The following is a 25097-nucleotide window of genomic DNA, read 5'->3' as shown; positions in this document are numbered from 1 at the left end:
TTGAGTAAGTAGTCAAATCAGCGTCGTTGGAACTACACAGTCAATGGTCGTCGAACGTCGAGCTGACCTGATGGATTGGTATTTAGATATCTATTTCTCGGTAAATTCTTAGGATGCTAATAATATTGTCTAAAATTAGGTTTTACTTTACGAAAACAGCTAAAAACTGTTTACTAACTGCGCCAGGGTCATTACCAACATAGTTCTTCCTGTTCCTTGTACTATACTCCAATCAAAGGCGTGTAGTAGAATGAACCAATAATATACTAGGCAACTACAATGTTATAACATTAAATATAGGTTCCCAGTTATTCTATATTACGAGAAAACCCTAAGTAAGAAGAAATGCTAAAGGATAATTGTTTTTCAAGTAGACCACAACTGCTAACAGTTTTTAGCAAAGTAGATTACTTTTTCATATTTTTATAATCATAAAGAATAATGAGACATAAAGTAAATCACTGCGGTATTTCCGGACCGATACGACCTTTAACCTAAACTAAAAGAGCGCACTCCTATCTCAATTCCGGAAACTCACTTACAACCTCTCTGGTGTTGCGGGTGTCCATGAGCGACGGTAATCAATTACCATTTGGTCATTCGTCTACTCATTTGCCTCCTATATCATGTAAAAACCGGTCGAGTGCGAGTCGGACTCGCGTTCCAAGGGTTCCGTACATTACTCCATTTTTGACAATGTATTTTTTATATGTGAAACGCGAGTGAATTGCCTTTAAAAAACCCGTAGGGGTCGGATCAAAAACTAAGTAATTAGTCCGACTCACGCTTGACTACATATTTCTAATAGGTTTTCCTGTCATCTATAGGTAAAGATCTATTTTATGTATTTTTTTCAAAATTTTAGACCCAGTAGTTTCAGAGATAGAGGGCCCCGAATGGTCATTTTTTGCCTATTTTCTTGAATTACTTCAAACTGTTTATTCTAAAATTATAAAAAAATATTTGAGATTCTCACATTGAGCTCTTTCATTTGATATGTAACATGATATAGTTTGAAAAACTTTATTTTTTAATTGTCTCATTTACCCCCCAAAAGTGGCCCCCATGGTTAAAATTCATTTGTTTACGTTACATGTCCGTCTTTGGGTCACAAACTTACATATTTGTACCAAATTTCAACTTAATTGGTCCAGTAGTTTCGGAGAAAATAAGCGGTGACAGACGGACAGATAGACAGACAGACAGACAGACGCACGAGTGATCCTATAAGGGTTCCGTTTTTTCCTTTTGAGGTACGGAACCCTAAAAATACTACTTAGGTAGTAAGCAGGTAGTGAGCGACAAGATAGAAAGGTACCCAGTGGCGTGGCGCCATTACTACCTACAGTTGTTAAAACGTTTGTCATTTACGAGTAACTAGATAGATATGGAGATATGTTCCTTTATAATCCAGTATAAACTATAAACCGGTCAGTTGCATCTTAAACAAACGAAAATGAAATATAACTAAAAGCTGTTCACTAATGCGCCAGGGTCATTACCAACATAGTTCTTCCTGTTCCTTGTACAATGTGCATACTCCAATCAAATGGTTTTATGTTCATTTTATAACACTTATTATACAATAAATGAGTTCATAAACATTACGAGTACCTACGACATGTGCACGATGACAAACAGACAGACAGACGGTCACTACGGTCAGCGTAAGTTGAGTACCTAATAGGCTTCTTCCAATTGTCAACCTTCGGGTACGGAACCTTAATGAAGTGTCATGCTTAATTTCAATAATTGGCCAGTCAGAATGTTATTAAATATTTGTCAATTTTAATATTTAAAAATGAAATATTTCTATAATTAAAACATCGTAGCCAGGAAACAATCACAGAATAACTATTTATTTAATGTTGCGTATAACGTCTTCATTGATTTGTCTATATGTAGTAGACAATATTTTAAGTGGGCGCAATACTTTTTTCAGCAAAAAAATAATGTCATATGGTTCAGCATAAGTGAGACAAAGATAAGGTCGCTAACTTGGTACTACTGTTAACATTTTGTTAGTCTTATTGAAATATTGCTCGCAAGATGAACGGCCGCAAACGCCACAAGTTAAGTTCTTGGGAACCGTATTGACTTAAGCAATCATTTAATAGCAAGCAATAAACAAATGCGCCAAATCTTTTTTTTAAACATCACTCAGGTATGTGTATGAGATAACCTTGGACTAAAATAATCTCACTAAATGTGAAAATGTCAGAATTCAAGATTGAAAGTCTTGTGGCAAGAAATTTAGGTACAGTCAAGGAATTTAAATTCCGACCCATTTCGTACTTTGTCACAGTGACAATCAATATGAAAGCCGCTAGAGACCTCTAGCTCTACTATCAGTTGGCAGAGTATTTTTCACTTACACTCGGTGAATAAACGTGCCGTGTGTCACGTTTTACGTTTCTTTACGGTCTTATGTACCTAACTTCACTCCACTCCAAACGATGCTGTCCCTTTCTAAGTATACTAAAAAACAGAGCAAGAGTTATATCGGAGTTTTATACAGCGCCTCTAGGACTCACTTAAAGAACTAAATAAGAAAATTGACACATTTTCTCACGTCTACGTAATTTACTATCTATGCATCTCGCACTCGCATATTAGTGCAAGTGAGATGCACAGAAAGTAATGTTACATATAATGATGGTAGCCGTGAATATGGAGGGTAGAGGTAAGGAGAATCCTTTATGACTTTATGAGAAAACTCCTTTATGGGAGAATATTTGCAAAAACTGGGCACGCTGTCAGCTATTATAATTTTTCTAAATCTCTCCAGAGTAGCGAAAAAGAAAACCCATAAACCTAGTTTTTCATTGTATCAATACCATACTAAAAATCATGGAGAATGGAAGTTTCTCGTATTTAGAAGTGGAAAAACGTTTTCTCTTTTTGTATGGACGAGACGTATAGTCAGACCGTAAAAAGTCTGCAGCGATTTTGATAGCCCACGCAGAGCAAGTGTCATTTTAAACGTCAAACTTCTATGAAATTAATAACACTTAAGCTGCGTGGGCTATCAAATCCGCTGCAGACTTTTATTGGTACTACTATAGTATACTTCCCTCTTAAGGTTTTTGACGGAGACTTTTTCATTAATTAATTACATGGAGATTGTATTCCTTTACCTCTAGCCGCCACTTAGAGCATTTAGAAAGGAGATGTCATCGCTGTCATTTTCTTTACAAAACGCGGGGACGTCAAATGTATTGCTATTTCTACATGATTTGTACGTAACGTACAAATAGCCATGTCAGTCCATACAAAAGTTTGCACAATTGTGCAAGTTTTTCGGCACAGGGGTGAGTAATATTGTCAACAAAAAAAATAAAGAATATAGACTAGGTATCTGCCGTATTCGAACTTCAAGATATTCACAAGAGACGACACGTACTAGATCCATTCTAGATACGTTATAGTTTAGATATCAACTAGTTATCTTTTGCAGCGCAATTCGGGCAACCAATGTCACTTTTACGTTAGATAGCGTAAGATATCTATTAGATGTGAATTGGATCTCTAAGTCAAATCCCGAGGAAGTCGTTCAAGAGTATCTCCAGAATCACGCCAATGTCAAATTTGACAGGTTAGATCTTAAACATATCGTTATCCTACGAGTATCTTGATGGTGATGTCTAAAAGATATCTAATAGATATCTATTTCAAAATCCGAATCGGGCCCTATGATATTTGATTTATTCGGTTGTCAATATAAAACAAATGTAGTTGTTCTTTCTTCTTGTATGAGACGCCATTACTATGTAGTCTTGCTTGAGATTAAGAAACATTATTTGGTGTTAAAACAAGCTTTTTTTTCCTGCTTGGAACCCTAATCCTAACAGTAAGCACTCAATGACCACTCCAGTTATTAAATGCTCTAAGACCAATTTTGTCACTTTGTTACTGACTCAACCTTCATTCTAATTTTTTTAAAGATTTGACGTTGCCATAGTTACGAAAATAATAAACACATCAATATTAGTAAACAATGTATAAAATAAAATATATTGTTAGGCCAAGCAATAAGAAGTTATAGAGGGAAATGCTAGGAACACAATTTTTGACTACGTAACTTTGTTTGGACTAGTTAGGAGGTGAACATATCAAAAGTCCCCGGCCGTAGCCCCGGTGCTGGGGGGTAGAGGGGGGAAAGAAGGTCTCATTTTTTCGGTTTTTCACTTATATCTTGGAAACTTTGCGTCTTAGCGACATGACTACTAAGACAAACCAAAAGCTGATAAAATTTGTTACAAGTTTTATTCAGTCAAGTTTTTCGATATCTTGAATAGTTTTTGAGATATCCGCTCTTGAAAGTTTATTTAGGGCTTTCAATTTTATCTTGATATCTACATTAGTGACGCTGCTAGACCGTGTTTGGTATCATTTTCGTATAAATCGGGGGTGCTGAATTCAGTTTTGGTATCACATTGACACCATTCCTAAGAAAAAACATATAAACTTTAAACAAATACCTTTTTTTTTCAATTCCTCTTCACGCTTAAACCGCTCAACCGATTTAATTGAAATTTGGTATACAAATATTTCGAGTCCCAAGACAGGACATAAAATACTTTTTATCTCTATAATCATCCTTTAAAGTTGTGAAATGGAGTATGGGGGGAATTCAACTTCGTCGACGAAACTGAATTCCTGAGGTTAATACTGCTCAAGGTAAGGTTTGAAGTCATGTTTGGTATCATTTTCATCTAAATCACAGATGTATTCCGTCCTAAATTTCATCTAAACCGGTTCTACGGTTATTGACTCCCCATTCAAACTTCCACCCCACTTTTCACACCCTCAAAAGATGCTTTTGGTTATTAAAACTATCCTATGTTCTGTGTCGAGACTGAAACTATTTCTATACCAAATTTCAACGAAATTGGTTCAGCAGTTTAAGCGTGAAGAGGGATTAAAAAAAATATGTTTTTTTTAAATTTTGGTTTTACTTCGGAATAGTGTCAATGTGATACCATAAATGAATTCAGCACCCCCGATTTATACGAAAATGATACCAAACATGGCCTAACAGCTTCACTGACGTAGATATCAAGATAAAAACTAAATCCCTAAATAAACTTTCAAGAGCGGGTATCTCAAAAACTATTCATGATATCGAAAAACTTGACTGAATAAAACTTGTAACTAATTTTATCAGCTTTCGGTTTGTCTTAGTAGTCATGTCGCTAAGACGCAAAGTTTCCAAGATATCAATGAAAAACTGAAAAATTCGACCTTCTTACCCCCCTCTACCCCCCAGCAGCGGGGCTACAGCCGGGGACTTTTGATATGTTCACCTCCTAACTAGTCCAAACAAAGTTACGGAGTCAAAAATTGTGTTCCTAGCATTTCCCTCTACAACGTTTTTTGAGCATTCATTTCCTGACCTATGTATTCAAGAAAAAAATTGCAAAATATGATAATTACGTAAACATCATTAATTAACGAGTTAAAATTATAACTTTGCGTGTTAAAAAATAGGAAGTAAAGTATATGGCGCGATTATACAGGCTACTTTTGGCTACATATTTATTACCTATGATGAAAATAGTACACACATGAGAAGAAATCTTAAAATACTATAATAGGTATATATTATATTATGGTCCGCTTCAGTCCGCATCATAACAACGGCCGTCTCCTGCTAAGTACCATTATCAAATAGAGTGTGCGGAAAGAGAAGAGTTGTGAAATGTAGGGGAGCCCATACATTATACCTACGACTCTTCTCTTTCCGCACAGACCCTGACCTTAATAGCGATCTTAATTTTATAGTAAATGATCTCGAGTATATTTCAGTGCCAAGCGCCCCATTTCCAATACAAAATGAACCCACGCAGCGGGTTTTTGGCAATAAATGTGTTTAAACCTTATTTAAATTTTCAGATTCTAAACCACCACGAAAAGTTTTTGAAGAAAGTTTTATATTTCCTGTTACCAAATTGACATGAAAAACGATTACCTAGGTATCAAACACAAGAATTTGAACATCGGAAAATAAACTATACTTACTTATTAAAGAAAAATAAATAAACTCACAGAACATTTGTATGTTTTATTTTATGTAAGATGATAATACTTAATAAAATACGTAGGAATTCTTGCGTACATATTATAATAGGTCTTGCGGTATTCTTATATGTGTTATGTGCAGTGTGCACCCAGCAACAAAAGCAGCAGCATATCGTACCGCTCCTTGTAATGAGCCTTAATTCTTATTGCATACATGCATACGCATGCATACATGATGCCATTCGGATTTTCATGGAAATGTTGGTTCTTGCCTAAAACCAAAAACTGCTCGTAAGCAATGTGATCTTCGCAAATGTAGCAGTAGAAACAGGAAAATATGATGTCAAGTATATCTCATTACCTTTGTACTAAATCAGCCTTTTATCGAGCTATTAATTAATTTACCCCTTAAAGTTTTGCTTGGTAATTCACGTACTGTTATAAATTTATACATATTACGTTGAAAATTGCATTAATACTCGTGAAAAATCTGCGTATTTGTTGTGTTTACAAGTTGACAGAAATGTCACGTTGGAAACGCACGTATTTTTCGATAACATCTGTCACGTTTACTCGCGTAAAGTATTTACGCAGAATAATTCTGGCTCAGTTTTCATTATATAATTAGAAAGAGAGCGTTTTAGGTGTGAAGTTAGGCAAGTATGGAAAACTCGCGTAAAAACGTCTATAACTCATGGTACCAATTGAAATTTTTAGTTCTTTAGGTGACCGGTAGAGGCTCTGTACAATTACTCCATACATTTTCCTTAACTTTCTCACTATCGACTGTCATTCACGGAACTTGACGGAACTCTTATTAGAGCTACTCATACGGTTGTCACTGTGACAAAGTACGAAATGGGTCGGAATTTAAATTCCTTGACTGTACTACTTTGGTCAAGACTACTTGGGACACGAAGAAGAATAACTGATTTTTTTTTTGGTGTTTTGATACACGAAAGTAGTTTTCGGCCAAAAAGTATAATTCCAGTCATTCTTTCTTAGACGATGCCATTTTCGAGTTTCCTTATATCGAAATTAAAGATTTTTAAAACAAATAATTATAGTTCGTTTTATTTACCATTAGAAAGAACTTGAAAGAAGGTAAGCGATCTTGACACGTCTTTTAATTGAAAAACGCTTTTTAAAAATCAGTAACTATTACTTATGTAAGCAGAAGAATATAAATGTTCGTATTAGATACATATGTGTTACTTATTTGCCGTAACTTATTTTTAAAATGTGTTTTTCAATTAAAAGATACATCAAGATTGTTTACCTTATTTCTAATGCTAAATAAAGCGAACTATAATACCTATTGCGTGTAATACAGTAATTTTATACATTTCACATTTGCGTTAAGTCCGGTAGTTCTTTTCTGATGACGTGTTTATGATGTTGGCCCAATGAATAATACAAGTTGGTGACTTCGAGCGCTGAACGCAACTTTGTCAAAAATCGAAAAACCTGCGATTTCGAAAAATTTCGGTTTTTGTTTAGTTTTGGGCGATTCTAACCCTAAAGGACTAGTTTTTGATAGTATCTTCCTTAGACGTTTTTAAAGAAGACTAAATTTGCCACAATACGAGATTAGAACTGTCTCTGTAGATTGAATAGTTTCCGAGATAAACGCTTTCAAAACTAGGTTATTAATTGGGTCAACATCATAAATAAGTCTGCAAAAAATCAGAACTACCGGATTTGACGCAGAAGAGCCACGTTACAAAATTCTACAATTTCACTGGATTAGTGGTTGAAGAACTTTTTTTTCTGTTGGGTTGGCACTTACCTATTATGCTTGGTTCCACTTTTGGCTTCATCTTATCAAAATTGGCTAAACCTTATCGCTTGCGTGGTCTGATAGATAATCTACTCCCATACCAAGAAAAAAAAAGTTCCTACTCTAGTTTGAATATTATTATCAATCTGCCAGTACTACATTTTGAATCCCTTTTTAAAAACGATGTTCATATCGTACGCTACAATTACTGGCCGTCGACACGTGTCAGGGTTTTGAGGCGCACGCGGCGGGGCGGTGGCGGTGTGTCCGTGCCTCAACTTTATATGGGCACAGTATGGGCTTTCACTGACACACCATCGGGCTTCGAGTAATCAAGTTAAGTGCTCTTCACAGTTGTAGGAGCGTCGATGAGCGCTTTTTGATTTTAACGCCAGACAAGGTAATGACCGGCTCCTATTATTCCGATAACGTTGCACTTAGCAAATTGTGCAAACAAGTGCCGCGTGGCTTAAAAAATATACAAGTCTATAAATTGACTATTTATCTATTTCATTTAGTGTTTAGGTACCTGTAGTGTTTATTTTCATTAAGTGTTTGTATATAACTACGTCTAGTTAAACGTAATTCTATTGTTACTGAAACTGGTTTACCTTGAGGTTTTATAACATCCACTATATTTTTTTATAATATGTACATACCAGTTAAAACATGGTACTTAATATATTATAAACAAACCACGTGACTCGGTCATTCGGCTAATGGGTATTATTACTATTATTAGGCATACGATTTTCCAAAACAATATGGGAATTCATATTTTTAGTTAAACGTACCTACAGTCATAGCTATAGCAATAGCACCTACGAAACAAAGAACAAGATTGCGATGGTACCTATATACCTACTTTCTTTAAGAGCCCTTCAACGTGCACACTAGCGCACTTTGTCAATCTATGCGTCCAAAGTTAAAACGGCCGTTTTTGTTTTAAGTTCCTAGATCGACAAAACCAGCAACATAAAAACTAGTTTGATGTATACAAAAGGTACGTAAATATACAATACAGTACGTAGCGGCCCCCTTTTTTCAATATCTTTCGTTAAATTTAAATAATCACGATTATTTAGCTGTGGCGCTAGTGTGCACGTTGAAGGGCTCTTAATAGGTAGTTAACTTAACTTCACAATTTCAAGACTTTGAGGTACTTTAAGCAACCCTAAATAAATATGAAAATAATGAACGGACTTTAATATTTTTCTTTAGATTTGTAGTTCACATCAGATTTGTAGGTGGAATTTCATCATAATAGAACAGAGATTAACCACCAAATAACGTGGATTACATCAGTTTATCAATACTTTCCATTGGAAAGAACCCCTATTAATACAAAATCATTTGAAAGCCTATGATTACTCGGTTAGGGCGCGTTTAGCCGGCGGCCTACGGTTATTATTTCACTAAACTACATTGTATGAAAAGTAATAATTGTTATTGTAGTGTAATTTGAAATGCGCGTATCAGTCAACAATTGCGTTGGATTACTTTGGCGTGGGAATTGTGAATTTATGATTTAATATTTGAGAGGTTTGCCTAGTAACTAGGTAGGTACCGTATACTTAACCGCGCCACCGCATTAGTCCAATTTATTGTTGTGCCTGCGATAAGTTTTATGATTTTGGTTAATGATACAAAGCCATCGAAGATGTAGGTATTTGTATAAAGCAGTTTATTTAAAAAAAAAAAATTTACAAATAAGTGGTATTTCTAAAAGAAATTAATAACTAGCTTAAATCTAATAAAATAGGCCCTTGAGGCATAGTACAGAGGACGCTGGCAGCATTTCCTCGCTATATCGCAATGCTGATACGTTGTGCAAGGTAGCCGCCAGCTCTTCGGTCACCTGTTACGTCAACCAGACGCTTCGCGATTTCTGCGAACAACTTATGCGCGCTGGGACCCTATGGATCTAGAGTTTAAAACTCCAAAAGGTTTATTAACTTCTAAATAGAAAAATATAAAAAAGGACCCAATATTCATAAAATCCATCAAATTAATAATCAATGATAACCAAATGAAAGCATGTTATTGAATTGCCTACTTTCCACGAAAATATCGGTAAAAATAAGGAGTAGGTATGTATTCGATTCTGACAAATTACCAAAGGACGGGTGGCTGAGATATAACGTGTATTCGTTTTGTAGATAGGTAGAGTTAGACCAAGACAAGTCTGCAACGGTTTTTCATAGCACACGTAGTGCGAGTGTTATTTATAGAAGTACATAGAAGTTTGACGTTTAAAGTAAAGGTAGGTAAGTAATTATCAAATTCCCACAATATCAAAGGCGTGAGAAAATATTGGCTCAACAGTAAAACAACTAATTCGTGAAGAGTCCGGAGACGTCTCCTATTATATTATCACATTAGGACCGGAAGCGGCGCGTGGCGGCGCGTGCGACGCCAATCGCTTCCTTCCGGTGCGGTGGCACTCACACGTGCTTTGTTACCTGAACCGATTTAAACGTGTTATCGTTGTTATCATATTGTTATCAGTGCACTTGTAACATATGTTTTTATTACGCAAACGATTTAAATATGTTTTTCTACTCGGGTACTTTTATCTGTCATTTACATAGTCACGAACGAACATATAAGGGCATACATTATTAATAATCCTTAAAAGTCTATAGTCTATTGCCCAAAAAAGCACTTGTGTCGTTTTAGAGACATTACGATACGGTAAGCTAATAGTGCAGCTAGGGTAGCAGGTGCCACATACCGGTACATTGCTACCAACATGGCAAACGATTGAATGCATACGGTTTTTATTAAAAAAGAAACAAATTTGTACTGAGATCATTGCTACCAACATAATAAAAAATACTTTTATACCCTACAGCACCACGACCCTGGTGCGGTGCGGTAGTGTGTAACGGCTTTAAAAAAAAAACATAACATAACCATAGACATTACTCGTTTATTTCTCGTTTCCCGCCTTTCCCGGTAATTTCTTGTTCTTTGAGTACTTTGCGTTACTATTTGTTTTGCGTTCGTAAAAAGTGTTGAAAATGGACAAAGAGGACTACATTGTTTCTACACTGGAAGAAATATCCGCTGCAGCACAAGCAGCGACCGAAAATTTGCTGCCTAAGTACTAAATCTCAGCACCTATATGACAAATATTATGAGTAGTGCATTGCGTGGAGATTGGAGCACAAAACTTCGTCATTCTCTGAAAACGTCTTTGGTGTATTTTCAAAGACTAATTGGAAGCACCGGATCAGATCTATCTTTTAAGCAAGGTTGGTATATGTTATAAAAAATTTTGATACACATTTTTAGGGTACACAGTACAACGAGCTATATTTACGTACATTTTATATTTTTGCATTGAAACTGAATATTATTTAACTCTCCTTTTTCTTGTTACAGGTTGCAGTAATATTTGGTATTATGGGTGCTTGTCGCAGACAAGAGCTACATACATACCTACTATCCAAAATTTACATTGACATTCTCATAAATAAAATTTTGTTTATAATTTTTTGTATTTTATTTAATGTTGCCTACTCATAGAAAAAGCATTGTATGCAACGTTGTATAAGTAGTCAAAAAATGCTCATGGCGTATTTATTAACAATGTTCGCCTTCGGCTCACATTGTTACCCACGCCACTCACATTTTTTGACCCCTCTTATAAAACTGTTGCATAAAATACTATTATGTCATACATACATTAGTAGGCTTAAGCTTCTTTTTAATCGACTTCTAAAAATGTGAAATTTCTCAATCAATTGGCAACGCGTTATGTAACACCTCTGGAGTTACAGGCGTCCATAGGGTACGGAGACTGCTTACCATCAGGTGGGCCATATGCTTGTTTGTCACCGACGTAGTATATTTCAACCATTATTCTGTCTTATTTAATTTACCTAACTAAAACATTCTCTTAAATATTATGTGGGACTTTTTTTATTACAGCCTTCGAATCGAATTTAAATATATTGGCATAGGTACCTACATAAAGCATACGTAGTATGTAACTCGATTTTTTGGTCTTATGCATATCATTTGTTTACCCGTATCGACTTCTATGAAATCGTTGTCATAAATACCTAGGTAATTTAAAACTAAAACGAACACATCGCATTAAGCCCGCTCCTTCGCAAATCTGCGAACTTGACTCCACACTCGCGTTCGCGGCTTCGCGCCGCGATTCGCGCACGAGTGTGGAGTGGGCTTTAGGTATAGGTATAATGAAAATAATCATAGTACTCGTACATTTAGTAAGAAAATGCTGCTCCATATTTTGCAGCACATATCGGTGGTAATTACCCTCGCTCGTATCTGGTCACGCGGGTATATCTGAAACATCAACAATTTTTATAGCCGGAGGGTTTGGAGTCATCATCCGCTCGGCAGGGGGCGACATCTGTCGGCTTTCGCCCCTCGGCGCACCTCAGCCCACCTGATCATGCTACCGATTACGTCTTATGTTATACCGGTATTAGGAATTAAAAGACTATTGCTCTTTAATTATAATTAACTACTATTTTATTTCTATCATACTTGTAATGCTTTATTCAAAAATATTTGCTTACAAAGACAAGAAGTGAGCGTTATTTAAGCTCAAACAAGTTGAATAGTTCCTTAAACGTGGTAGAGAATGCCTTCTGGCATTAGGGGTCATCTATTAATTACATCACACGTTTAGGGGGGGGGGGGGTCAAGAAAATGTGACATGTTGTGACAAGGGGGAGAGGGGGTCACAAACTTTGTGACGTCACTTTAACTTCATCAGTAACCAAAATTTTATTTAATCATTTTAATTACTTTACAGTTCAAAAACAAGTTTTTGGAACGATAATCGTTTTTATTAGTTTAATTTTTTTTCATAATCAGTTTTGGGTTATAAATTTACTAATATTATGACAAAAAAATAATAATACTTAATTCGATTTTCCGATTTCGCTGAAAAAATGTGACGTCACACCAGGGGGGGGGTTTGCCAAATGTGACCAAGTGTGACAAGGGGGGGGGGGGTCAAAAAACCTTGAAATTCGTGTGACGTAATTAATGGATGACCCCTTAAGTCTGTGTTAGTAATCTTCATTTATTGTGCAATAAAGTTTAAATAAATAAAAAAAAACCCATAAAGGCCTACTATTACCGTTTGGGTATTATAGACATTGAAAGGCCTTGCTCATTAATTATCCTCGAGTTTCTAATATATTTAGCACAGGTTTGTAAAGTGTTTTAAATCCACACCTACCTAATTAAAAAATAATAATCAGGGTACCGTAATTAACGTCGATTTGAGTTCAAATTATGGTTCACTATTATATCATAAAAGTAAGGGGATTACTTTTATGATAAATAATATAATACAAAATATACACGGTGTAACATGAGTAAAGCGAATAATTTTAACCACGCATTTCTGAGGTCAAAAGAAGTAAAAAATGTAATATGAGTTTAGGTCAATTTCGCCAAAAAAAAAATTTTTTTTTTGATTTGTTTTTTCAATTTTTTGAGTGTATTTGTACATAAAAAATAAATGTTATTGGCAAACTTGTCACTTTAAATTGATTTTAAAATTTTTTTTTCGTAGCACCTACTTTTTACAGTGTTACTTGTCACTTTTTGACATCTATCAATAAGGATATTTAGACTACGTCCCATAGCAGAACATCACCATCAAGAAGGCCTTTTACACTATGTAACAATAAAAACTTGTTTTTTTTAAATTAATAATATCTCTGAAACTAGGCGAAAATTAAAAAAGTTTATATGACATTTTTGTCTCTAAATATGATCAGGAATACGCTGTTAAAATTATTCGGTTTACTCATGTTACACCGTGTATTATTCTTTGTTTTGTCCGTAAACAAATGTGAACGGCGAGACCCAAGTGATCTTATTAGTCTCACAGGGTAGAAGCTCTACAAACACGAGAGCATATCACGCTATTCTATCTCCATTTGTTTTTCAAAGACATAATTGAAGTCACGTTTCGATTCGTTTAATTTTTCCAAACAAAGAACATTTGCCGGAAAGCCATAATTTTCGATGGAGCCGTTGTAGGGAGTTCTTTGATTGCTTGAATATAAAGGGCTTCTCTGTATAAAGCTCGCAGTGATCAGCTTTAGCCCTTTGTTAACGTTTTAATCAATCAGAGGAGTGAGCCGAATGCGCACGGGCTTAGGGATTCTAGTAGGTATTCGGGTGGGAAATTAATTCGGGAGTTTTGCTCAAATTTCTACCGGAGTTGCTATAATTTCAGTTGTAGCTATTGATGAAATTAAATTTTATTGGAAAAGTTCAACAACTTGATTCTATGTATTTTTTTTAACGAGACAGAATAAAAAATATCAGTCCAATATGTAGTTTAAAGGGGGCTTAACATCAGCATAACATGATGATGATTCATCATCTCAGCTGAAAGACGTCCACTGCTGTACAAAGGCCTCCCCCAAGGATCTCCACACATCATTCATTCATTCATTGATTACATGCTGTGAAATATTTCGTTGCCTTGGCTTCGTTCATGAAGCTAACCTATTATATAAAATTAATAAAATACTCTGGTTAATGATTATTGACCATGCATGTTTTCTCCCTAATAAATAGATATGAAAACAACGCGGGCGCACCGTATGGGTCTGTCGACGGGAGACTTGGGGTAGCGCGGTAAATTATTATGGTAGCTGCTTTTTGACTTTCATTGTTGTTTAAATTCACTGTGGGTGGAAGCCGGCTAAAATAGAAACTGGTATTTAGGCATGACCGGGAGTAATTTTAATTGTTTTGTAAAATTTTGTGTGTTTTCTTAATTATTACATATTTCGCGTGTAGGGTGTAGGTAATAAACTTTCTGATTGTCTGAACAATTTACTTATACATCATTTAAGAAAATTACCTACAATAATTATTATGTCATTCAGGTGCGTTGTTGCCTGATTTAAACCAGAAGACTATTCTAAGCGGTAACATCTAGAGATGGGTTCTAATTTTCAAATGTCAGAATAACTAAATACTCGTATAAGTGAAAGTTGCTCTTCTCAGTTTTTCCCAAAAAAAGCAAGCCGATATATATTACCTACTTTATATGTAGAAACTGAAATAAATCACCGACGAATCACGATACTCTGTTGCTATTTTAAACAAGTGACAACAATGACCCCACTTGTCCCTTATTAATCAATATATTAGAGGCATTAAATTAAATTTTCAAGCAGTACTCCGCTAATGTCGTAAACCGTTTAATAAAGACGAACAATCCACCTGAACGGCACGTTAAGAGGGCATTAAGGAGTCTGCCGACCTCGGCTGCTCATTACGGAATAGTATTAAAAGCGGGGTCTTCTGCTAGAATATGTATTTTTACGGGCGTTCGGGGTTCGTGAATGTTTGATGGGGACAATCTCAGCGCCGCCGGCACCTGCGCACCGCCGGGCTCAAGATCTCTGCTCTGGGCTGGTATTCGTACTAGTTCACAACACTTACCACAAGCACTCTGCTTAGGTGACCCAATATAATGTGATCTCTGAATATGCTTATCTTATTGTTTTCGGGGGCTCTTGCGGATACACTTCGACCCATAGACCCTATGGGATGTGCAATTGCAATTGTGCTTTTGTGCAATTACCCCCTAGAGAAGATCCGTCAACTACTCAAGAGCTTTTCCCACCATATCCATGTGTAGCGTTTTGCTGAATATGCTTAGTTCAGGGGTTTGTACCGTTGTTCTGATAGTAGCGCTCGGTAAGCAATGGTAACGCCAATTACCAATATGCAAAAGGAGTCTAAAGATCAAATTATAGTAGGCAAAGGCTGTTAGACCACCGCTTCAAGAATGGAAGGCTGCTCTCCAGGGCCGTACCCTCTTAAGTTGGTACTTGTCACTGTCATGTATCTAAAAAATATATATTTTGAAGTGTTTTTGGTTCCAGCAATATTTAGTCAATATTCAACCGTACTTAAAATTAACTATTTATTCCGCGTTTAACAGATAACCAAATTAAATCACATACAGATATAATTCAAGTGTTTGTTTTGGTTTGTATCGGGAACATTTTTATCGCATATTTTTCGTTGGTCTACTTGCCGTTGCTGTTATTTTAGCTTGCTATTAGATTATACGAAGTACTTTTATGGTCATTTTATGACTTATAGGTTAGTCGATCGACTTGCTTTACAAGTTTACATATATTAAAATAGGTCAATCAGCTTTTATAAGTTACCCAAGCATGATCATCATACAACTTAAGTAAAACCGATAAAACAACAAAGATAACTGAATCGACAGAAATTACATATTTGAATGACACGGTTCAAAACAAAAGCTTTTTATTTAGGTATCCGCACATATTTATATTGTTATAAATGCAACAATATTACGTGTAAGTGTACGTGTATTGTAGAGGGCCGGGCTGCGGGGTGGGGGAGGTAGACAGGGGGTGTTCAGTAATCAAGAAGAGTACCACGCGTCCCTAGGCACCTCCCCCGTCCGCCCGAAACCACCTCGAGGGCAATGCCTCAAACCTCTATTGACTTGCCGCTTGAATAAAGAAATATTTTTTTATTTCTTTTGTGGCTTGGAAATTCTGTGGCGAGACCTGGTCTGAATGTGGAAAGAAATTTTATTTGAAACTCTACCTTTACCTGGACTATTTGTTTAATACATGCGGAACGTATACCGAAGTTTGACTATAATGGAATGTTTTTACGTAGGTACTCCTGGATCCTCGGTATGAGAATTTTAAAGATATTACGGAGCATGCGATGCGCTAGGAAATATTTACTCTCTATGGTTACCACACGTATATTAAAGAAATTGGTTACCTATTTTCACAGAGCGTTGCGAGGGTTTCAAAGCACGAGGGTTAAACAAAATTTCCCCCCGAGTGAAACACAAAATTTTTCACCACACTAACCCGAAGCATATATGTAATGTAAAATATCAAACAAAACCAAACCAAATCAAATCCACTTAATGTTATTAAATATTTATCATCCAAAATCATCATTTAAAAGTCAATTCTACCAGCAAAAATAAGAAAATAACTCAAAATTTGCATTTGATTAATAATAAAATGCAACTTATTAGTTTTTGAAGTAAGTACAATGAAGCCTTTCCGGCCTTGTGTGGTGAATCATACATTCTGTGTTGAATTTCACTTAAAGAAAAGTAATAAGTCAAGATATTTTGTTGTTGACTATTTATTCTTTTTTTTTAGATAGGTATAAGTACGTTTCAAAAGTAAAAATCACTACAACGATGGTATTTACTGATGTGCCATCGGTAAGTTTCCAAATACTTAAAATGCAAAATTTTGAGATTGAAAAATTTCGGAGTATTCTGTTATTTTTTTATGGGACTCGAAATTTTTCATTCCCAAAATGAAAGTTTCCTTTCCTTAATTTCCTTTGAATTTTTCCTGAAATAATCCAAGAACTTTTCCAACTTTTCTGAAACATGGACATGAAAAATCAGTGGAAAGTTGACAAATCAATAACCAGCAAATAAAATGCGTTGTAATTCACATTTGTGCTAACAATCGGACTTGTAATGCACGGCCATTGTGGAATAACAAAAGTTAACCTGTCGGCTCGTCGGCCTGTGGAATACAACGATTTTAGGGTTGCGAGGGAAGCAATGACAAGCGCGAGTCCCCACAATGCCCGCACAAAATGCTTTATATTTGCAGTCGAGATCCCTCTGTCAAACGAATCGCAACCTTAATCCATTGTAATAAAAGCTACGGAAAATTTGCATGAAATTTTAACACAAGGTTATCCAAACAAATTCGCCATGTGCGCGTAGAGCTACCGTATGGCGCGTAGCGCTGACAGCTATGCGATTGTTGTAAAGAAAATGACTTACTGATTTTTTTGAATATCTTAGTATTGAATATGTTGACATCAATAAGTAGGGATTAAGTTGATATTTACTAAGTATGAGCAAAGATATATTATATAACTTCGGTAGGAGTATACATAATATTACCTATAGGGCGGATTTTTACATGGGTCTATAGGTATTGGTTGAATGATTACGATGTAGCATTCATATCAATTCTCTCGCTAAATATACATGTACCGTATACTTACATTTGTAATCTTAAAATAGTAAATATCGGTCGGGAAGTCGGGAAATATCGGGATCTACTAGTTGACCTCTTACTATATATTTATTATATATTTTTTAATTAATTTTAAATTTATTCGTAAATTCGTACCTATTTACTTGATACAGGACAATTTGAAATGGAATTATGGTTTATTAAATTAGGTACGAGTATTACACTGACATATATTATATAGTTGCTAAATGCTTACATTAGCAGATTTTAAATTAGATATATATTAGGTACCTACTTTCACCAAATAATGCAATACTAATGTGTAACAATGCAGTATTGATCGTTTCTACTATGCACCAGAACAAAACAATCTCATAACTTAAGCCGTGCCATAAAGTCGCAAATCGAGTGATTAAACGGTCTAATAGCTAATACCATTAACTGATACATGCAACGAGCCGCGTTTGAATAATTCCACAGTATGGATACAATGTACGGCTTTAGCTAAACGGCTCCATATTTTCAAAATCCCCATAGAGCAATAATATTCAATGAGGCGGGTGAGATGGATGTATCGTGCGCGGTTGATGGGGAGCGGGACGGAGGATGGAGGGACATCGGATGGCAAATCCTGCAGATTAGCGCGACGAGAGCGACATGTGGCCTCCCGGCACTTAGCGCGCCACCCCGTGCGCAATCCTTCACCCTCGCGGAGTAACCGGCCTGCTGTGATCCACTTGCCAATGACTTCGGCTTATTAAGTATAAGTGTAAGAATATTTTTATAAAAGGATATATTTTAGCACAACACACGTGTGATGGGCACCTTTGCACCCGGTTCAAGTCGCGGAGGTCTTTTAGATTAAAATATTTTAATATTTAGATATATTTAAGATATTTATGTATGACTTTATATACCATTAATCTGTTGCATAAAAAAAATATTTTTGTCGACACAATCATTGTATTTTTTTATCGCTCAGGATACAAATTCGCACCGGACCGTTCAAGTATTACGTAAGCTGATTTTCTGCAATGATCAATTACGTATTTCCTTATGGGTTTATGGCTATACCTAGTAAAGTATATAACTGCTAATAAAAACGAAGCTAATCACGTTTTTTTAGATTACCGACTACATTTGTTCAAGGTTTAATATTGTTATTTCTGGTGTCAAGCACAAATGGTTCGGTTTCACCTCTTCCAACATGTTTATAAATAATCACTTGATATTGATATTATTTCAAATTTAAATAACTTTTAAAAGCTGTATCAAAATATCAAGAGGTATAACAAGATGCGGGTAATTTTCAATCTGATTTAAATCAGAGTGCGGCAAAAGCGATAAGTATCAATGAATCTTTTCATGTAACATTTGTCAATGTTCATACAAGTGGTTTTCACAAAACGAGTCCCTTCTATGTAGATTGTACAGTTGTAAAGTTTAGTGAAGACCACTTGTAGCTTTTAGTGTAGCGGGATGATCGCTAGTCGTAGATATCGGGAATGGATAGGGCGTATCTTATTCGGCACTAACGTTAATATTTTAGATGTTGTAGTATACACCTACACCTCTATGTAAGTACCTATATATTTGTCCAGTCGAGTTCGTAATATTCATTAGGTAGCTATTTACGTAAGTAGGTATTCTTGTTTAATTAAAGTTTTTTTTTACTTTTTCAGATTTTAATTTTCGTTTATGATATTGAGATGCGATATACGACTAACGCTTTCGAGATAGACCCTAATATCAATTAGTTGGCTACGTTTGGTTCCATGCAATAACTATAATGTCCCATACTTGAAAGCATTAATTACACCACTAAGCACGACATCTAAGATCACAATCGAGTAATATACGGGACAGCCCGTGTTCCATCACGTGTAAGGTCGGTGCGGGTCACTTCGGCCATTCTTCGCCACCGAAGCGGAACGGACTAGCACAAAGCGCAAGCGCAGGCACCAGCGAAGTATACGCCGTACGCGCCATATGTCGCACACATTACCCCGCACCCCTCACAGATTGATGACGATTGACTCGATGGCACATTCAAACGTATTAAGCCATGAAAATGTTATATGCACTTAAGCAAATGGGTGAAAAATTTCATTTATGAATGGTGTTTATTCATTATTCAAAACTGGGTCGCTGTCAAATTAATTTATGGACTACCTAGTTGAGTTGCTATCTTACAAAATTAGTTTTTTTTTTATATACTATATTCATTTACTTATAGGTAAAAACACTCAAATAAATGATTTCTATAATTTCGTGTCATAACGAGGGCATTTATGTGACGAAATTTATTTGGTAGACAAGAGTTTAGAATAGATCTCTATGGTTTTTACAACTAGATTGTCATGATATAAAGACATTTTAGACAACTAATTTATATTTTAGTTTTCGAAAAAACAGCGTTCAGCTAGATTACAATACACAATGCGCCATTTTTATCGATGAGAACGCGGTAAAGTGAAATTTGAAACGGAAAGTAATTGCGCCAGGTCGAGTCACTCGTGTGGCGGGTTTCCACAAAAGCCCATTAAATTATTCTCTCCGGTTAATCGCGAAGGAGATCGTTGGCAGGTCGTTGAACCCCCATTTGGTCTTCAATTCACTTCATTAGCTAACTCTCGCCGGGTAAATGTGCTCGAGTGTTTGCGATTCGGATCCCCGTGGTAATCGGGGCTATGGGCAGATGAGTGGGAGTTGTTTTTTAAAACAACTCCTTATATTCCTTTAGGAATATGTTACGTATTTTTAAATTTTATTTTGTCCTTACAGAAGAATATAGATTTACTAAGCGTAATTAGTCGCGTAATTTTAATAAAATCAAGAAACTTCCTTTTCATTTAAAGGTCGTCGATCCGTCATTATTTAAATGATATCAATTATCATATAAACAGACCTCTACCTAAGAAATCGACGAACTAATGTAAATAGAATACAATATAAGTTTTTTTTTACTTTTGAGAAATTTCGTAACTTTAGTTTCGTTACTGCAAGGCATATTGGTTACTGATAGGATCTGATCCATGGAACCAAGTAAACGTAGGTAAGTAACATAATCATTTATTTTGAGTATATTATATTTATCATTTAATAATAAATAATTTATTGTTTCGTGTCTAAATCTCTTTCATTCTGCAACAGTATGATCTGTTTTTTTTCTGACTACTTACACCTCATTTTTTTCTAGAAACAAACTTCATCAACACATTGTTTCGTACTTATCCAAAACTAATGTTATTCTTTCTCACAGCGGTAAAAAACGGGAGGCACCGAGAGCTGTCATTCGTTTTGTAGGGTCGTTTTCACCCTTGTTTTACCATCAAAACACTTGGCACAAAAAGTGTAATGGAGTTTAGTAATGACCCCCTCCCGGCGGAGAGCAAATATGAACTGCGTCGACCCGCTGAGAGATGGCACTTTTGTTTTTGTATTTATGGCTATTTTCATATAACTCGCATTACTCCAGATAAAAAAACAATAGAACCATCATATTTACTCGTACATGTTAGTTAGAGAAAATATGTTGCCTGAATTAAAATATACGCATCATTTTATTTATATGACGAGTTGAGGAGGTGTCTTTTCTTAATGCAACTTGTACTTAGTATGTATGAATCATATCAGAATATTATTAGAATCACCAGTAAAAAAAATTAACACATTAAAGCAAATACAAACCGACACTCCGCATTTATAAGCTCTTTCCAGCGATTAAAGATAGTACTCCCCTACACGAGAGACAATAGTGGGTTATAGAGGTCACATACGAATCAAATGTATCACTAATGGCCGGCGGGTAACAAGCAACGAACAAAGGTCGTAAGTACACCGACCCCACAATATACAAGGTCCCTTTAAAAGTACCTCAGGGTAGGAGAGGACCCTCGCGATTCAATTATCACGCCGGGTTTACACTGATCTGCTTCATGTTGGTGAAAACGATACTTGTGAGAGATTGCTCTATTGTTTTTTCTCGCGGCTAAAAAGGCACACGACCGCGTTTTGATAAGGGTGGTTGGATAATATTATTGTTTTTGTTATGCATGCTTGGTAGGCACTAAAATAACTGATTTAAACTTGATTAGGTAGTGTTTGTCCAAGTACCTACGAGTTCTAGAGTTAGACCAAGAAAAGTCTGCAGCGTTTTTGATAGCCCACGCAGTGCAAGTGTTATTTACGCCATCGTTTCACAGAAGTTTGACGTTTAAAATAACAATTCCACTGCATGGGCTATCAAAAGCGCTGCAGGCTTTTCTTGGTCTAACTCTAACTGAGTATCACTCAATAGACCTTTATTATTCGGGCAATGATGTTTTTTATCAACAACTAAATTAAAAGAAACCCTTTAGGGCCTTTAGTAAACATAACATTATGTGGGACACTTTTACAAATAACCAGGAAAAATATATACGTTAATAAATAAATCGGCGAACAGGTGCGTGCGAGCGTGCGTGTTGCGAATGCCTCCGAGGTTCGCGAGAAACGTATTGTTTACCAAATTCAATTACAGTCCACCGCAGACCGAATCCTCGGCGTGATTCCACAATAAACTGCGCTAAATCAACCTCGGCTCGTGTGAAAGTTCATTGTTTTTGTGTAAGCCGCAGCATAACATTTTTCCTCCGCGCGCAACTCGTGCTAACTTTCATCGGGATGAAGGTTAAGTGACAATAAGTGGCTTATAAGAGGCGAACTTTTTGTAAACGTATAATTTATACACGTGGGTATATTATTTATGATTATTACATAATGTATGAGTTATAATTACTTATAATACTTGTCTACTTACTTGGGTTTTCTCTCCCAAAGGTCTTATGAAAAAAAGTACCTAAAGATAGGTAGATGTATTGTCTGAACAGTATAAAGTATAATAAATGTTACTCCATAAACATTATTAATATAGGCAATAGTCCCAGCAGTGACTCCATGGCTTTTGTCAATTAAGTAATGGATGTCGCGGACCGAGGCCGATCGATAGACTGTAGGTTAAAGCTAAAGAATTACATAACCTAGACATGTATTAATATTTCTTTAATATTAATATACTTTACATCGGTATTACTTGTTATATTGAGCTTGAAAAAACGATTCTTAGGTTGGTTAGTTTAATGTATGTACATATACTTATGTAAACAATCATGTCTATGTCGTCATGTCATGTAGGTACGCATATTTGGGAATTGGTAAGTACATAACTTTAACTTTTTCAGTAGAAACCCGGGGCGAAAAAATATAAATGTAGGCTACATTAAAATTTATTTGAAGATCCTCAGAATATTCTAAATACATATGTTATTGCCAAATTTTTAAGAGTATCAGTTAGTATAGTAGTGAAAATATGTAAAAAAAACTTCTGTAAGTATTCGACATGGTTTTTGCGTGATGCATAATAGACACATATAAGCAAGACAGGTTTAGGGATGCGAAGGGAAGCTCTATTTGCGTTTATTAGGCGACATATCAATCAAACTTGGCTTATTATTATTTATGTGTTCAAGAAAATGTTAGAAGTTTTGAAACTTTTGTTGGGAATTTCCTGAAATTGTCTGAACCATAATAAACGGCTACCAATTCTGAGTGTACATTCTTGTCGAGATATTAGGACCATCAGTAGGTACTTATTACATAAAATAATAATAATAGCACGAAATATATGAATTATAAACTATTATAATTTTGTTACAAGTTTTAACAACGATGCTCAATGCTCACTGTTAAAACTTATGCTTAATGCGTAACAAATATCAAAGTACATTATATTAAGTTAGGGTAGAGTATAGGTTAAAGTAAACCTTTACCTGAGAGGGGGTTCTTGCTTAATGCACCTAGCAAAAAAAACAATATGTACCTTAGTGACCAAACATTTACTAAAAACTGACTATTAGCAAATTAAATAAATTGTATGGTAGATTTTTTTATGTTTGACATGGTAATATCCAAGAAATAAAAGGAGTTTTTTTATTATTTATAAGTTAGGGTAGGTTTCTATTAAAACATCCCGCGTAGCTTATCGTACTTATTTATAAGGAAATGTTACATGTTTTTTTTTCTTTATTTAGCAAGCTTATAATAATTGTGCATTAAGTTTATCTTAGTGACATTATGGAGTAGGTAGACTAGGTAGGTAGTACGATTCGCGTTTAACTTATTCATTTTTTGTCGTGCAACAATACAACAGTATATCATTAACATAGTTCTTATCTTGCTCGGCAATAGAGTCGTGCGCAATGTTGTCAGTATGTATGGAAGAATACAAACTATAAGGAAAACATAAACAAATAATATTACGAGTATTAGTTAATTATCTACTGATCCGCGTAACAAATGGATGTCGTGTTGCGTAACATTAACCCATTAATGACGACCTAGCATATGGCGTAAAGTCACTTACTGTAATTACCAGTTTAATAGAAAACAATGGACGTGTTTACTCGTAGGTACATGGTTAATAGTTAACGAGCTTCAGTAAAGATGAATTACGTATCTACTTAATGCATAGTTATACTAGGTAATGCATTTATATATCAGGCTGGGTACCTACAACACTCACATAATTATGGCCCAAACGAACTTGTACACGGTGACTGCTATAGTTATTCGCCACTCCTAAACAAATCAGAAAGAAATAAGCCACAAAAAAGTGTATGTTGTTAAGAGCGGCCAATAGCTATCGCAGTTACCTACCCTACTATTTAATTACTACCTACATAGATATGGCTATTACATATTATGAATGAAAGGATTCTAGAGATATTATTTTTTTGTCACTGGGGGCCGATTTTTGAAATTCGACTACTCGATTTCGTGTATTTCGTTCAATAATATCTCCACTAGTAGGCATTTAAATTCTACTAATAGAATTGAAAACGAGTGGTCAATATCACTCGATTCCCAATTTCTATCGCTAGTATTTCAAAAATTAGCATTTCGCCGTTTTCCACCGATTTCCGAATGACGAAATCGAACGATCGAATTTCAAAAATCGGCCCCCTGAAGTTGAAAAAAAAGCGCATAGCGGAAACCTTAAAGACACCGTCTAATTATGTACCAACTTACTAAGAACATAATTAATGTGAAATTATAAAAGAATAAGTAGGTATTTTTCAGATTGTGAAGAATCGGCTCAAACTCGGTTTTTAACAAAAATCATACGTTACTAAACATTGTTCGTTATTCAATATTGTAAGCATTGAACCTGTTTGCTATGTCAGTCACATTTACAAAATAAGTAACAAATACCAACA

General features: G+C 35.4%; 1 protein-coding gene across 1 annotated transcript in view; it reads left to right on the top strand.

Moving 5' to 3' along the window:
* The window catches only part of LOC134663803 (LIM/homeobox protein Lhx3), a 69093-nt gene that overhangs the window by 613 nt on the left and 43383 nt on the right, over positions 1-25097 (top strand). The window lies entirely within an intron of this gene.

Source organism: Cydia fagiglandana, chromosome 4, assembly GCF_963556715.1.
Source record: "Cydia fagiglandana chromosome 4, ilCydFagi1.1, whole genome shotgun sequence".
Classification (NCBI taxonomy): Eukaryota; Metazoa; Arthropoda; class Insecta; order Lepidoptera; family Tortricidae; genus Cydia; species Cydia fagiglandana.
This window is presented reverse-complemented; position numbering and strand designations above follow the sequence as displayed.